This window comes from Stegodyphus dumicola, chromosome 8, assembly GCF_044657685.1.
Source record: "Stegodyphus dumicola isolate Sdum_Otavi_A_Nest chromosome 8, ASM4465768v1".
NCBI classification, from domain to species: Eukaryota; Metazoa; Arthropoda; class Arachnida; order Araneae; family Eresidae; genus Stegodyphus; species Stegodyphus dumicola.
Window position 1 is genome coordinate 19,623,899 of NC_140775.1, and position 13,331 is coordinate 19,637,229.

At 32.9% G+C, this 13,331-nt stretch overlaps 1 long non-coding RNA gene across 1 annotated transcript; it reads left to right on the forward strand.

Annotated features, from left to right (window-relative positions):
• Positions 1–7,016: 7,016 nt before the first annotated feature.
• LOC146995682 (uncharacterized) lies at positions 7,017–12,622 on the forward strand. Its single transcript, XR_015042833.1, has 3 exons — positions 7,017–7,151; positions 9,689–9,778; positions 12,489–12,622. It is a non-coding gene; the product is annotated as an uncharacterized LOC146995682 (long non-coding RNA).
• Positions 12,623–13,331: the final 709 nt, after the last annotated feature.

Genomic DNA, 13,331 nt, shown 5'->3' on the forward strand with positions numbered 1-13,331 from the left:
TTCAAATCAGACAGATGTTTACGGATTTGCGGAAGAATACGAGGAACTAGTAGTTTGCCGGATACAATGTGCAATGACGCGAAAGAATATAGTTCTGTAGAACTTCCTACATTATTCCGTAATAAACAGTACTATTTCCTAATTTTTTCTTTATATAATTAATTAATTAATAGGGACATAGTTAAATAATGCCGAATTCATTTTTAATGAAATGTAAAATTTTGCATGTATGGGACGACCACCTTCCGTTCAATATTTCTGAGAATATAAACAAATTTTGGAATCTGAGAGTATCAGTAGATAAATATATAGAATATCGCCTCTCAAACGACCACTTCTGAAAGTGACCAATAGTTCTGAGATTATAAATAAATATTGATATTAAGCATTATTTCTATAAGACGACCATCTCTATGTAAGACCAAAGTTTCTAGAATCTTGGATAGTCATCAGAGATGTATCTTTACTGCGAAATTATCGCACGACTGTAATTCAATATCAATAACAGATCGCGCGATTGAAAAACATTTTCTGTCCTGTAATTAGAGGAAAAAAATTTTCCTTATGAGGTATTTCTCCCGCTTTCCTAGCGTGCCTTCGTGGTGTAATAGTTCTGCACGCTGGGCCGGTATTTCAGAGGTCCGTGGTTCGATTCACGGCGAAGGCAGTTGCTAATTTTTCATCTCTACGGCTTCCCAAAAAAATCTTAATGTCTCTACAGTGGCGCCCGAACTAAAAAGGTGTTGGATGAGGTATATCCACACCCAGGATTTAGTGATTGGATCCCCTTGAAAAAAAGTCGGCCTTTAAAAAGAGAAGTAATATAAGGTAATTCTCCCGCTTTCCTAGCGTGTATTCGGCCCACCAGCGGCCGAGCGGTAAAGTCGCTGAACCCTGGTAGTGCGATCCGAGGTTCGAATCCCGCGAACGGGCTGGCTGCATGGGTGTTTTCGTGGTTTTCCCCACGTGTAACGTGTATACGAGCCAGTTTCCCTTAGAAAGTCCTCCACGAAGACATCCCTCCCCTTAGGCAGATAGCCCTAGTGTGCTTTGCCATAATTAAATACACCACCACAACACCTAGCGTGTCTTCGTGATGTAGTGGTTCTGCACACTGGGCCGGTATTCCAGAGGTCCGTCCTTGGACTCCCGGCGAAGACAGTTGCTAATTTTTCATGTTTCCTGCTTCCAAAAAAATACCTAATGTCTCTATACCCAAATTTTAAAAAAAAATCGTTTCCGTAATTAAATATATATATATCTAATTTTACCTATATTTGTAGTATTTGTAGTAGGGTTTGTAATCTGTAAGTAATTATACATGTAATTTATACATTTTTTTATAAAAAAAATATATGTTATTTAGAATTTTGCAAATATTCTAGAAAATGCTAATCCATTGAAAAAAATCTTGTCCATGACTAAATAAATTTTTAAAAACGTCAGAAAAAATAGCAGTTAAAATTAATAACAAAATAACAAGAATAAATCATCAATCATATCAATATTTTTAATGTACAGCATTTAGAAACAACTTAGTAAAATACATATGAAAAATAAAATAATGTGCAAGTTTCAGATGTGCAATGTCAAAAAATTAAAACTGGTAAATTTGAGAACAAATATCCTCAAAATGTTTGACAACGAAAGTCCTCCGGACAATGCAGAATGAATGTCCTCAGGATGTGAAATTGGTGAACTCCTCAGGACATCTGAGAATCAACATCTTCAGGACATCCTGTCATATCCCGGGACATAGCGACTTAAATAAGACATCCTCAGGATGTTAAATTACGATCTCCTCAGGACATCTGAGAATCAACATCCTTAGGACATCCTAAGTATGTCCCGGGATATTGCGACTTAAATAGGACATCCTGAGGATGTTTTGTGCTATGGGGGGCCTTCCCCATAGTGAAAGATCGCGCACGGCTGGAAGCCGAGCTATATAGTTTCTATCAACGGGATATAGCAGAATTGACGGACTTTATTCTACGAAAAATCAAGCTAACGGATATGCTGTATGGAAAGAAACCCGATGCGGAGATTATTGAAATAATATTACCAAGATTGTTACCCGCTGTTCAAGACTACTTTGAAATTAGAAACCCAAGCACATTGCAGGAACTTTTCGAATTGGCGGTGAAGTTTCAAAATCGCAGAATAGCGGAAAAAGCGAGAGGGGAAACATATTCTCAAAGTACCCGAAGGAAATCTTCAAATGAGGAAACCAGAAATGGAAATCGCTCTTATGGGGGAAAGAACTATCAAGCTAACTCATCGAAACTCGAAGGTCAAGGCCCAAAAAGAAAATTTGAAAATAAACATCCGCGTACCCAGAAGACACAGATTGAAAGGAAAGCTTTAAACGAGTAGAGGGGCCTGTGAAAGGGAGGGTCCAGACCCCGGAAGTTTTAAAAAAACCCTCAAATAGACATTTAAATACGGTCATCGTAAAAAACTCACAGCTACCAATTATACAAGTCCTGGTTGGCGATGTACCAGTAGAAGCCCTCATCGATACAGGAGCAGAAGGAAATTTTATGAGTGAAAATTTCTTCAAAAAGAATTTTTATAGGGCACGATTATTTAAAACCAAAAATACGGAAATTATAGCGGCGCAAGGAAAAACATGTCACTGCATCGGGAAATTATCATTAAACTTACAGGTAAAAGAGGAAAGTCTCAAAGTATTAATTTTTGTGGTGAAAGATCTGCAACATTCTCTTATTTTAGGTATGGAGTTTTTAAGGGCCGCGAGGGCCAAATTAAATTTTCAAGATAGTTCCGTGGTGTTGGAGATGGACCAGAGTGTGGTGGAACCTGTGGAGACACCTCAAGTGGACCTTAGCCATCTGAATGACCATGAAAGGAAAGCAATACAGCAAGTGGTGAGTAATTTTTCTCATTTGTTTTCAGAAAAACCAGGAAACTGCCAAATAGTGACGCACAAGATTCAATTAAATGCCGAAAAACCTTGTAGGACTAAGCCATACCGTTATGACAAACAAAAAGACTTAATCATCGAAGAACATATTCAGGAGATGTTAAAGAATAAAATAATAACGCCCATAAATAGTGAGTACGCGAGTCCAGTCGTACTATGTAGGAAAAAGAACGAGTTTCCTCCTTCGGATAAAAGGGCTTGGAGGTTTGCTATTGATTACAGAAAACTAAATAGTATTACCAAATTTCCAGTTTACCCTTTGCCGGTTATATACGAGATCATTAGACAGATCAAATCGACAAGATATATGTCTACTTTGGACTTAACGTCTGGCTACTATCAAATAGCTATGAGACCCGAAGATATACATAAAACCGCGTTTATAACAAAATCGGGCACTTATGCATTTTTACGCATGCCTTTTGGGTTGTGTGGGGCCCCATCAACATTCCAGAGAGCTATGGACATTGTTCTAAAGCCTGTCCTAGGAAAATCAACTTTAATTTATCTAGATGATATAATTATAACGAGTAGTACGTTGGAACAACACATTAATGATCTAGAACAAGTTTTTAAATTATTAAAAGAGGCCGGTCTTACAATTAACGCCTCAAAATGCAAGTTCGCAACTAAAGAACTTAAATATCTCGGTTATAAAATTTCGCAAAAGGGTATAGAAACGCAAGATTCAAATATAAAAGCTATTAAGAATTTCCCACCGCCCAACACCGCCAAGAAACTTTCGTCTTTTCTTGGGTTATGTTCTTACTATCGATCTTTCATAAAAGATTTCGCTAATATTGTTGAACCACTCTTAGTAATCAAAAGAAAAAAGGGTAAATTTACGTGGACAGCGGAAGCAAACACAGCATTTGAAAGATTAAAAGAAGCGCTCATTAATGCCCCTGTTTTAAAATTCCCGGAGGGGGACGAAAACCTGGAAATTGCAGCAGATGCGTCAGACTATGCGGTGGGGCGGTTCTTATGCAAAATAACCATCCTCTGGCATTTTTTAGTAAAACATTGAATCAGATACAAAGGAATTATACTGCTACAGAAAGAGAAACATTAGCCGTATTAATGGCTGTACACAAATTTCGAGTTTATTTCGGCAAAGCGCCAGTAACAGTCTTTTCGGATCATGCGGCTGTTGGTAGACTTTACTCGGGGAAAAACCTAACGCCCAGGTTAATAAGATGGGCTTTAAAACTCCAAGAATATAATATCACAATAAAATATAAACCGGGTAAGGAAAACAATGTAGCTGACGCACTTTCTCGTATAAAACTGGACGATGAAGGAAATGAACTTAAATGCGCTGTGTTGACTTCAAAAATTTTAGATTCTAGAGATACGGTTATTACTGAACTGAAAGCTGATCCTGAATTTGGAAATATCTATGCTTATTTGAAAGACCCCGAAAGCTTTGAGCATACAGATATCGATGCGATAAGAAATAGAGCAAAAAACTATGAAATAATAGATAATTTATTATTTTATACGAAAACAACAAACGAAAATCTTGAGCATAAGCCAGTCATCCCAGCCTCGCTTCGATTAAGCATTTTGAAGGAGTTGCACGAAGCAAAAACAGCGGGCCACCTAGGGGTCAGAAAGACTTTAAAAAGGGTACGCGAGGCGGTATATTTCCCGCAATTATACAAAATAGTAACAGCGTATGTCAGGTCCTGCAATCAATGTCAGTTAATAAATGATATTAATTACAGCCCGGCCGGGTACTTAAATAGCATTCGCGCTACATTTCCGAATGAAATTTTAGGCATAGATCTCCTTGGTCCCTTCCCCCAGAGCGAGTTAAATAAAAATCGTTTTCTTTTAGTAATAGTAGATCATTTTTCAAAATGGACAGAAATTGTTCCACTTAAACGCGCGTCAGCCAAAACTGTCGCAGATGCATTCTTACACAGATACATTTTAAAATACGGTGCACCGATAAACGTCATTAGCGATAACGGAAAACAATTCATTAGTCAAATATTTGAAAACATATGCAATGGACTTGGCATACGCCATATCAAAATGGTTCCGTATAGACCACAGGCTAACATAGCAGAAAGAGTTAATAAAAATATAGTAAAAATAATTCGCAGTTACGTGAGCACACATCACAAGCGCTGGGATGGCTACATAAATGAATTAGCTTATGCTTTAAGAACGGCACATCATGATACTACGGGAAAAACTCCAGCAGAATTATTCTTAGGCCGAAAATTAATTACGCCTTTAGATAAATTATTCTTTGTGCAACAAAGAGAGCAGGAGTTTAAACAAAAAGATGTGCAAAAGCTCATTGATCAGGCGCTTAAAACCTCGGATACGGCAAGAAATAGGCAGAAAATATATTATGATAGAAAACGCCGTGAAGCAGATTTTAAAGTTGGGGATAAAGTATTGAAGCGGTAATTTTCTTTGTCAAGTGCCCCAGACAATTTTACGGCAAAGCTAGCTCCAAAGTTTGAAGGCCCCTATGTAATTCAGGAATTCAAAGGAGTAGTCTTATATCTTAAGAACCCCCATAGCACAAAACATCCTCAGGATGTCCTATTTAAGTCGCAATATCCCGGGACATACTTAGGATGTCCTAAGGATGTTGATTCTCAGATGTCCTGAGGAGATCGCAATTTAACATCCTGAGGATGTCTTATTTAAGTCGCTATGTCCCGGGATATGACAGGATGTCCTGAAGATGTTGATTCTCAGATGTCCTGAGGAGTTCACCAATTTCACATCCTGAGGACATTCATTCTGCATTGTCCGGAGGACTTTCGTTGTTAAACATTTTGAGGATATTTGTTCTCAAATTTACCAGTTTTAATTTTTTGACATTGCACATCTGAAACTTGCACATTATTTTATTTTTCATATGTATTTTACTAAGTTGTTTCTAAATGCTGTACATTAAAAATATTGATATGATTGATGATTTATTCTTGTTATTTTGTTATTAATTTTAACTGCTATTTTTGACTTTTTAAAAATTTGTTTAGTCATGGAGAAGATTTTTTTCAATGGATTAGCATTTTCTAGAATATTTGCAAAATTCTAAATAACATATATTTTTTTTTTATAAAAAATGTATAAATTACATGTATAATTACTTACAGATTACAAACCCTACTACAAATATAGGTAAAATTCGATATAGATATATTTAATTACGGAAACGATTTTTTTTTTTAATTTGGGTATAGAGACATTAGGTATTTTTTTGGAAGCAGGAAACATGAAAAATTAGCAACTGTCTTCGCCGGGAATCCAAGGACGGACCTCTGGAATACCGGCCCAGTGTGCAGAACCACTACATCACGAAGACACGCTAGGTGTGGTGGTGGTGTATTTAATTATGGCAAAGCACACTGTGGATATACCTCGTCCAACACCTTTTTAGTTCGGGCGCCACTGTAGAGACATTAGGATTTTTTTGGGAAGCCGTAGAGAGGAAAAATTAGCAACCGCCTTCGCCGTGAATCGAACCACGGACCTTTGAAATACCGGCCCAGCGTGCAGAACTATTACACCACGAAGGCACGCTAGGAAAGCGAGAGAAATACCTCATAAGGAAAATTTTTTTCCTCTAATTACAGGACAGAAAATGTTTTTCAATCGCGCGATTTGTTATTGATATTGAATTACAGTCGTGCAATAATTTCGCAGTAAAGATACATCTCTGATGACTATCCAAGATTCTAGAAACTTTGGTCTTTTATAGAGATGGTCGTCTTATAGAAATAATGCTTAATATCAATATTTATTTATTATCTCAGAACTATTGGTCACTTTCAGAAGTGGTCGTTTGAGAGGCGATATTCTATATATTTATTTACTGATACTCTCAGATTCCAAAATTTGTTTATATTCTCAGAAATATTGGATGGAAGGTGGTCGTCCCATACATGCAAAATTTTACATTTCATTAAAAATGAATTCGGCATTATTTAACTATTTCCCTATTAATTAATTAATTAGATAAAGAAAAAATTAGGAAATAGTACTGTTTATTACAGAATAATGTAGAAAGTTCTACAGAACTATATTCTTTCGCGTCATTGAACATTTTATCCGGCAAACTACTAGTTCCTCGTATTCTTCCGCAAATCCGTAAACATCTGTCGTATTTGAAACGAAATCCAAAATGGCTGAGCCATGAGGTTAACTTCTATGGATACTTTTTGTTGCATGAAAGGTAAGTTCAGTTGCAATACTTGTATGTTTACTTTTTTTGCTTTTCGAATTTATGTTATTTATGTCATTTTGACAGTTAAATGTTTCACAGCTTTATGAATTGTTACCATTCTGTCGTGAATTACGTGTATCTCAATGGCTGGCTGTCTTTTCAAATATCTAATTTGCCCTGCTATCCAAATGTTTATGACTGAATTTTTTTTAGTCTAGTTTATGCATTCAGTTTCAAAATAATATGTGTGATCAGATTGCTTATTATTTTATTGCAGCAATAAATTTATATTAAATAGTTTGAACAATTGTATAAAAATAAGAGTTTGCATTGTTTTGTCCAAAATATGTATGGTTGAAACATTATCTTAATCTAGTTTGTAATTCAAGTTTTTTGGGGGGTACTGTTCTGTTATTGGGACCAGAATCGGAAATGTGTGAACCTGTGTTCGTAAGTATGTGCATAGATGTGTATATGTAGACACACAAACATACAAATATACAAGCATACATAAATACAATTCTGAACCCAGTCCTGATAACAGAACAGTACCTTTTTTTAATCTTTTTTGAATATTTTATAAAAGGATTAAGCATTTTTCAAACTGCATATCATTTTAAGATTCGACTTGCAGGAAGACAAAATATGGTCATTCAATCAAATGCTTATGATTGCTTTTGACATTTTCTCATAAATATTGTTTGCATTTTTATTGTATTTTAGATACTTTAGTTATGTAAAGTGAACATAAGAATATTAGGAAAGCTGAAGAATATGAATAGCTACCATAATACATGTATTTTTTCATCGAGCCCATTGTTTTAGAAACCAATGCACCATTATTATATGCTGGCTTATTTTATAGTTATATGCAGTTTAATTTTATGTTCATGTTACTGTAGTATTGTCATTATAATAAAAGTATTGATAATTTTTGTTGAATCTTTCAAGTTGCCTAACATTCAGAATTATTACTACCTAATTTTACTGATAGGTTTTTTCGAGTTGACATAATCTGTCTGATAAATAAAATAAACTGGTGTTTAAATTATATGCATTTCTCTTAATGTTTCATTGAAAGTGAGATGGAAATACAAATGCTATCCAGAAAAGTGAATTCTTTTTGCCTGAAATAACAAACTGTACTAAATGATTAATGTTTATATCATTTTAGAAATGTCAATAATAAAGTTTCTCCCCCTTCTCTTCTTTGATTTTGAAATAATTTATAATAATATATGCATAAGTGTAATTAATGTAAAGTGTCATTCAATAATATAATTTATTTTTACTGATATTTTTAAATTTCTTATCTGGGTTTTCTTTTGGTGTTAGAAGGAGGAAAAGACTGTAATGTTTTAATTAAGGAAATAATTAAAACATTACAGTCTTTTAAATAACACAGTTACAGTAATGTTTATTGAAGCAATCAGTACTGTGTGATTGCCAGTGATTGAATAATGTTAAAATGCATTGTTCATAAGGAAATTTGCTTATCTTTGTGTTATAGATTTTATTTTGACACAAGCTGAAATTTGAATTATTGGAAGCACTTTGAAAACCCGAATTATTTCCTGAATCATTAATCAAGCCAATATATAACATACACATTTTCATACAAAATTATTTCTTTGAGCATATTATAAAGAGCTCATTTAATTTTATTATTTGTACAAATTTTAGACAAAAGTAGCATGTAACAGTTAAACATTTATTCAAGCCTACTTGTTACTTGTGGTAACAAAGAAGTGTGAAAGATATTGCCACATTAGCGAACATGACGATCATTGATGCTTAGTTTAGTAATTTAAAAATATATTGAGAAATGCTGGGAACATTCAGAAGTAGACATTTCGGAAATGATGGGCTTGATAAGAAATTTACACGGTTTTATTATTTATTCTTTAGTTAAGAATGGATTTTAGATGTTCATGTGAAAGAATTCTGTTTAATTATATGTGAAAGAATTGTTAAAGTTTGACATTTAAAAAATGAATTAATAATATGCAATTATCTTTTTTATTATACATATATTACTATATATTTCTAATGCGCTATGTAAATGTCAGTGCTAAACAATTGAGATACTATTGTCAGGGCAATCTTTTCTTATACATGAAAAATTCTGATACTTTCTTATCATCTGCCTTTACAGCTTCAACTTATGCTAAAACAGCAAGAGTATGCACACGATAATAGCAAACTATGAATATGCATACCACACACATCTATTTACATGCTTTATATTTAATCTTTATTTCTGAATAAGATGAAAAATATGTGAAAATTAACCCAATGTCTATATTTTTGTGTGTGTGCATCCTAAAATTTCTTGTTTCTTATAAAGTGCTTATTTGAATTACTACCTGTGAACAGAGCAGTAGATATGAACCATAAACTAACCATTTTGCCAATTTTCACAGCTTTGCAGATAGTCAGAAAGCACCAAAATTTGTAATAATGTTAAGTTTAAATGATGTTCTATACTTATGTGTTAATTTTTCTATTCTATTAATTCTATTACTGTGTTATCAAACTTTCTGCAGGAATTTCAACTGGTTAAGATGTTATTACCATGTGGAGAAGAATTTGGTTTTCAAGCTAGAAAAAATTGCAGCTGAAGGATTTTGTAGAAGGTCAGTCAAACTGGTTTTAGTTAATTATAATTTAATTTTAGGTGAAGAATTCTCAAATTTATTTATCATAAGTGTCTAAAGGTCTTCTAAATTAAATTCTGCTTGTTTTTGAAATTTTTCATGACATTCATTCTTTGATTATTATTATTTTTTTTTAATTTACTAACTTATATCCAGGCACATAATGTTGCATTTAATGCCATACCTTAAATATTGTAAAATATTAAAATAATACATTTCACTCAAAATGTGGTTGTGACAGTAAATTTTCTGTTACATTTAATCATATCTATAAACATTGGTATACATCATTTTTCAATAATCTGTATATTATTTTGTGCATTTCTTTTACATCCAAGATCTGGCATATGATTTGCTTTTCAAACTGATAACATGGTGTAATAATGTAATCTAATGGTTAAAGTTTACTATGGAACGGGCCAAATTTAATAAATTATTCTTTGATAGAAATTTATTCATGTGTTCAGTGTGTCTCATCTCTTTAAACTGCTAAAGTAAATTTTATGTACTTGCATTTAGGAATTTTGACTGTATCAGAGTAATTTTGTTTCAGTTATTATAACATGCAAGGGAAAAAATTCATTCATAGCTCCGTATTTAAAATTAGTTAATTAAAGTCCTTAATAAAGAGGGACGTTTTGTTGTTTTTAATGTTGATAGAGTTTAATTCAAAAATATGCCACATTAAGGGTTACTTTTTAACCTAATTTAAAATTTTCATTACTTTAACATGTCCAATAATTGTTATTTTAACTCCGATATTGTAATAATATCAAAATTCCTACCTTTTTGATAGGTAATCCAAATGTAAAACAAGAAAAGAAAAAATTAAAATCTAGAAGTATATTTATTTCATACCTCTAACAAATAAAAACAACACAAGCACTTTTTACTGTTTATCTGCATAGTGTGGCATGTCCCGTAAGACTGAGATTTGTATGGTCAAATCCATGTTTCAGTTAAAGGAAAATGCATGCACAGTCTTCTGAGTTTCCCTTCGATTAAGGATTCTGTATATACTAGCATAAGAAATATATTAGTTAATGCAGTGTTATACATCAATATTTATAGACAATTATTGTGGCTATGTCTTTTATAATTTTGTTCACTGTAATGGCTGGAGTGCCTAAGCCATCATGCTGTGTAAACAAAACTCAAATCTTCATCTCTGCATACTGCTCCACTAGTGTTTAAACCACTGAAATGGGGATTATGGTAGAACATCTTTGGTAAAAATTTACTCTACTGTAACCCTTGGCGAATCGTTAATACACAAACAGAGAGGAATAAGTTACCAAAAATACATATTTCCTAACATAAAAACATTAAACAACAAATCTTCTAACAAAAATTAACACACAGAGACGAACAAATAAATTAAACGTCATTTTTTTAACATACCTTTTTTTTCACATGCATATGTTTAGGCCTCCCACCACCATCCTCCAGGTAAGCAATTCAATTAAATTTTTCGTCTCTTAGTCACCTCAGACATACTCAAACGATGGTACCCACACCAAAATAATAAATAGCATGTTCAAAATACAAGACCATACCACTTCCGTGCAACCAAATACAGCAATTGAAAAGAATGGTAAGAACCAAAAACTTGGGACTGTACAAATGGTTTACTATTAAAAAAAGTAGCCCAAAATTAAATTTATCACAGCACGTTGGCAATATTTGCAGAAATAACTCCTTTTTATTGACAAAAAAAAAAGTTTTTTCCCAAAGGCTACTTTCGCCAACATTATCAACATTACGGTTACCGAAAAACTTATTTGACGCAATGGGCTTCCACATTTCACAAACAACCAATACCACTTTGCGATTTTTTTTCAGACAGAAACCAAGGTGTACCATACAGTAAAGATTAGCCACATCTTCATTTACTACTGTTACAAGTACTTCTTTGGTAAATTTCTCGGTTAAATTCAAAAGTTTAAAATTGCATTAACATGATCAGATTCATAGCTACGGTTTTCAGCGCTCAGGGACAACTGAAGATTTTGCGCCCCCTACTGCTTACCAAGGTTGGAAAACATTTAATTCTAAAATGTTTTAACATCAGTTTGGCGCCCCTTGGATTCTGCACCCGGGGACAGATGCCCACCTTGCCCCCCTCTAGCTGCGCCCCTGATCAGATTTTATTTTCTGCACGTAGCTAACAATTACTTATGTGTTGTCAGATAAATGTTACCAGATGCAGTTAATTATTTTTTACTTGCCAATCTCATGAGACAAGTTTTTTTTGCTCCTGCAAGACTTTACTTTGTGTTGCAAAATAAATTCATTCTCTCTCTTTTTGGACTTGCCTACACATTAAATTTAAAATAGTTTTATGAATAGGTAAGATGTGATTATCATAATTTTGTTTCTTTCTTTATCTTGGCAACTTTATATGTTGATTCAGTATCCAGGTTACCTACCAGTGGCCGATTGATAAAACTGCTCGTATGTTCAGCTGGTGGTTTGAGTTTATTTTCTGACATAAAAAATTTTAAAAGGCATCCCCCATGTTTATTTTACTATAATCGAAAAATCAAATAATTGCTACTCTGTTTATAGATACTAAATGTTAAAATATTTTAAATGCTTCCTTTAATTTGCATTCTAATAGTCATTTGTTTAAATTTAATTATGAATTATATTCACATATAGTAATTGTGAGTGTTTTTTTTTATTTTAGGTGCTGTGAAATGCAATGACAGAGATCCAATTTATCAAGAGTTCTTATATACATAAGAATACATGGATATAAGATTGTTTTTCACGAATTGAAATAAAATGTGATAAATTGGATTAATAAAAACTATTTTGAATTTTGAAAAGTGTTTTTCCTCTGTTAATCATATTATATTGCCATAAATTTCTGAATGTGTTTATTTTTCATCCAAATAAATAGCTTTACAAAAATTTGTCATATTAATAGATATTGCATAATTTAGCATTATTATAAATATTTATTATAGCAGATTTACCTGAACTACTTTTTTAGTCTCTTTGCAGATGAAGTCACAAAGGTAAGTGGTTAGACATTTTTCTGTATTCCCCATTAAGTAATTTTATCTGGTAAATTATCATTACTTATATACTGAAGGTGAAAGAATAAGCTTTCCTTGAAGATACAAAAATTTGCAGATATTTCAAAAAATTGCTATATGTAAAAAAGCTCTTAAATTGCGAAACTGAAAATGTTATATATGAAATAGTTCAGAAATATAAATATTTTCACTATTTTTTAACTATAATTCACTGCATTTGTTATATATAATCACAGTTTAAGGTAGCAGTGCTTTTCTCACTGTGATTTCTCATGTATTTTGATTCATAAATCCACGTATTTTGATTTCTCTTTTGAGACCGAATAAAAAATGAACTAAACATTCTCGTTGACATTGAGAGTTGAATAAAAGCTCACCTCAAAATAAAATGAATTAATAAATTTATGGGAAATTTTACATTGCATATATTGAGCAGAAAGAGTAAACTGAATGTACTTAATGGAATTAATAATTGGTAGAGTTGATAG